Below are 5,001 nucleotides of genomic sequence, written 5' to 3' on the forward strand. Positions count from 1 at the left end.
CAAAGGTAGGAAGAGCTACGAAATCTGCCAAGAGCTATGCTGGAAACCAGCACACCTAAGATAAGCATTTACACTACTTTCCTTGTGTTAAGGCATCTGACATTTCATCTCAACTTGAACAACTTTTCCATCCCAAATGTATCTACAGGTGTCAAGCTCAGCTCCTGCCAGGTCACTGCAAACAGAAACACTCTTACAGTTTCATGTACCAGCTTTGACTGCTAGGTCCAAGTTTACAAATGGGAACAAAACAAGCTGATTTCTGATGTCCACAATCCCATGTCATTTCAGAAATACTTGGGTAATCTAACAATAAAATCTTACTGCTAACTATAATACTTGGCGATACTTAGATCATATTTCGAAGTTTGTCCTCTAACTTGTATACACAGATAGTTTTCATGCCTGTATAAATTTTTCTTTAGAAAAATTTTCTTTAGAAAAGCTTCAAGGACACTGCTGCAAGAACTGTTGAATAGAGATCACAGAACAACTCTCCGTATTTTGGATGTGTGAATGGTCTCTTCCCTGTGGTACAGTATGAATGCATGCTGCATACAATGTTACAGAGTATACTTGTAGAGTAGTAAACAGGCACAGCAATACAATCTGATAAACAGCATGAGCATTCTTGGAATACTACTCCTCTTTGTAGGGCACAAAACCCCATTTTTTTGCCAAGGCTGCTACAGCCAAGTGCTTTTACCCAGAGTCTCTAGTTTTCTTCAAAATAGAGGGAAATCACAGATTCTTAGATATGGGTGACCAACTTTACCAATTTAGAGGAGATGGCAGGAAGGGTGTACTGATCACCTCACATAAAGAGGTAGATTGTCTCTTAGACAAAGAAGATCCTGAATAAATGACCATATTTCTGCCAGCTAAAGAAACAACAACCTCATGTATTTATGTAATCAGCATAAGTAGTCACTCAAATTTGGACAGCTCATCTGTTCCCTGTCAGGTGAGATTAACTGGACATTAATTTTAACTTGCAAGTCAGGACAAGAAGTGGAAGAGGTCTATGGATTGGCAAAAGGCTTGGGCTGTCTTATGCACAGGGAAAACTCAATACTTTTTTTCCTTTTTTATTTCTCTTACATCTGTGAGCACCAAAGGAGCCACTTCTTTCACCTCTACTTAGAATGTTCACATTCATAGCCCAGAGAAACTGCTGTGATGCCTCAACAGGCTTTTGTTGCAAGAAGCACTTATGACCTAGTATTCAACCACACTTCTATTTCTATCAAAACCTGTTAAACCAATCTGTTCTGAGCAAGTTTTCCCACCTTTGCAGAATAGATACAGCAACTTATTAGGGGGGCGGGGGGGGATAAATATTATTTTATGTGAAAAATTTAGAAGAATACATACCTCCAAAAGTGAGGTATAAATAGCCTGTTCTGCCCAGGAATGGCAGGTTGTGCTCTATTCCAGCACAGAACAATAGCTACAGAATTTCTTACTTGCTACCCAATCCACTTGTCAGAAAGAATTAAAACAGGAGTTTACAATGTTTATAACTATAAACAGCCCAGTAACACTACAAATATGATCTCACTCAGAAATTATTTGCTATTTGTCAAAGCCATTTCAGAAGACTGGAAGTTGGCCTGTGGAATTTACACACAGGGCAGTTCTGCAGTAACCAGTTAGTCAGCTGAGGTGGTACTGTGCCCCAAGATAGCGTAAATGTGCTAAAAATGGGCTGTTGCCACATATGGCAAATGACTTCTGCTGAAGACCATGGCTAAAGTATTATTTCTCCCCTACACTAGACTATAATGTAGACTTTATATAATGTCCATTTAATCCAATGGAAACTGTCTACTGAAACTAAAAATTCTGATTCCAGAGTTGTTCACCTAAATCATGGCTAGCAACAACTCTTTTCTTTAAAACAAATACTTGCTACTTTCTTCACTCAGAAGACCCAAGAAAAACAGCAGATCCCTAGCACCATTAACTGAACAAATCTGATGCAAAACACCTACTGAACTTCCTCAGGAGGATACCTTCAACTAGACGCAAACAATGTTTCCATTATACTGGAACCGGTTTGTCATTCATTGTATTCACATGAGTGTGTTCTTAACCTCCGGATCTGGAATGGAACCAGGATGTGACAGCATCCCCAGGGTGTATAGAGTAATTCTGATATCACTCTTTAAAAGTTCAGCTGAATCAGCATTTCAGCCTAGTAGTTATCCACCAGATGTCATAATTTAACTTCAACTAGACAGGCATTATCTTTCCTCAAACTGAATACTGCTCAGATACTTCAATGAGGGATTAAACTTAATGTTACCCCCCCCCCCCCCACATTCTTTTTTAATGTTCCTAATGTTAGAAAATGTGTAACATGATTTCCTAATGATTCATCCAGCCAGAAATTATTACGGTAAAAATGAAAAGTCACAAAACTCCCTTCCTTCATTTAGCATCACCCAGCCTTGGTAAAAGCTTTGGACATTAACAGTCTTAAGAGACCAAAGTGAACAAGGTATCACAAGTGAAGTTGCATTAAAAATTACTCTAATAACAAATGGGTTTGACATATGTTTTACCTGGACTCTTACTGAAACCGGGGCAAAAACAACACTAACCACAAATTACCTTAAGCATACAGTTCCACAAGTACAGTTGAATAACTTAATGGGACTCGTTTGCCTAAGATATGTTGTGAATACCTAAATTATAGTCTAACACCTTCTGAGCATGTATGATGTAAATCTCTGTGCTCATTACAGTAGCGTCGTCAGACGCAGAGATCAACACATCCTGACAGCATAACTATTGTCACCTTCTATTTGTCATTTCAGTACTAATAAAGAAGCCAGTGCTGTTCTGCAAACATAGTTCCTAATGCTGGTAAAATTACTAACAACAATGAGAAATATGTACCTCCTTTAGAGTTATACTGCATTTTTCATAGAGATTAAGTAGGAAAATTCTGCGGAAGAAACCGTGGACAACTGATAAACTTCTCCTATTGCACCAAGAAGGGCTAAGAAATAAAGCAGACCCAAGTGGCATCACCCACCCCTTCTGGGATAGCTTTTAAAAAGGAAGGCGAGATCATTTTATCAAATGTATCTCTTTAACTCTCTTATGAATAAAACAGTAACATAGAAAATGACAAATGTAAAACTGCCCACAGGCAGTAATTCCAATCTATTCTTCGGCAATTAACCTTTTCATTAAGGCTGACAGAGGAGGGGGGGAAAGCCTATCTAATCTGAAGGAACACCTCAAATATTTATCTTGTGATTCCTAGGATAACACAAATGTAGTTCTTTCATATAAGCAATTATTCCTGTCCTCCTCCCTCTGCAAATCATAACAAGACAGTGGCTCCTATTATTCACATCTTTGAGTACTTCACTACATATTAGCCTCAAGAGCCCAACTCTTGCAAACACTTATCTAGAAATCTTGTATTTACATTAAATATAAATTATTCTAATTGTATATTTAAATTAAATTACCTATTTCACAGGAACTATTCACAAGAACAAGTCAAACTCGTAAATACAGCCGCTGGTTTGTAAATTTTAGTGGTGTTCTAACTGTAACAGGCAAGATATTCAAATTGTTGGGGTTTTTTGTTTCTTTGTTGTTTGGGTGGGGTTTTTTGGGGGGGTTAAAATCATCATTTTTCATTATATACTGCTGAGATAAGAAACTCTAAAGTAGTTTCCCTCACCCTTTCATTGAAAACAATGCAATGAAAGCTTGAGTTCAAGCCACTACTGAAGCACTCATATTTATTTTAACATCTTCATTATATTAAAAATGGAACAGAAGGGTATGAACATCCTCCAACTACTTCACCAGCTAAAGCAACAAAATATCTAGTGAAAAAAAAGAACCAGTGTCCAATTAAGTATTATATAAAAAGATTAAACTAATAGAATTATTAAGAAAGAATACACAGTAGGTCCGGAAAAGAACACAGAGGAAGTCTATTCAATAATGAAAAAGCCATACCAAGAAATACCGTGAAGTAACTCTTCAAGGTAGTTTTCAAAGAGCAAAACAATCTACATAAAAACAGAGAAGCCTGACAGGACCAAAACTTTTTGGTTAGTTTGATTTCAAGCAATTAAACAGCTTCACCAGTCTCACAAATTCTAGCAATATTATAAAGCTTAATTTGTATATAGAGACATTATTCTTCTTCTGCTGGTTACCCTGTATATCTCAAAACCTAGTGGCAGAGTTGAAAAAAGAAAGGGAACACAGGAAACACTAAGTGAAAGATCTAGCCACTCCTTCTCACCTAAAGAACAAACCAACCTTCTGAAGGTCCCAGACAGACAACTGTGGCATGAAGTCAGATTACATAGTGTTTTGCATGCCCCAAGCAAGGCTCCGCACCACGGAACGGCTCTGCTAAAACCACCTGCAGGCTGACAGGTGCTGCAGCCCCCTGTTGTGTTTCAGCTACATCAACCTGGTGCTTCGCTGCACCAGCCAGCCGGTCAATCACTAACAAGAAGCTACGCTTTTAAAACTGGTCTGAGTTCAGATGGTACTATTTTGGTTTCCGAGTCACGTATTTTTCTAGCTACTTTCTGGCCAAATACTTTAAACCTTTAAATTAACAATACCGGAGCGCAATTTTAAGGCCAGCGTCACTCCCACCACCAACAGCAGAAGCTGAAGAAATATATTAGAACAGGCCCGCAAGAATTGAATGAACTCTTCGGGTGTCTGTATCTAAAAAGGACTTCGCAGAAGGCAACAACGCTGACACGGAGGCACTATTCCGGCCCGCTAAAAGCCAGAATTTAACAAGCGTTTAAAAAGTCAGCGCGCCCCTTTCCCGAACGAAGGCGTCCACGGCAAGACCACGGAGACGGGAGCCCCGGGACAGACCGCCCGCAGCACCCAGGGCCCTCGGAGGCAGGCGACACCCCTTCCGCGGCGCTGGGGGCACCGAGGGCGGCAGGGCAGAGGCCCCCCCCGAGCCCACAGCCGGGACGCGGGCGGCGCCGG

Source organism: Aptenodytes forsteri, unplaced genomic scaffold (assembly GCF_000699145.1).
Source record: "Aptenodytes forsteri isolate BGI_AS27 unplaced genomic scaffold, ASM69914v1 Scaffold151, whole genome shotgun sequence".
Classification (NCBI taxonomy): domain Eukaryota; kingdom Metazoa; phylum Chordata; class Aves; order Sphenisciformes; family Spheniscidae; genus Aptenodytes; species Aptenodytes forsteri.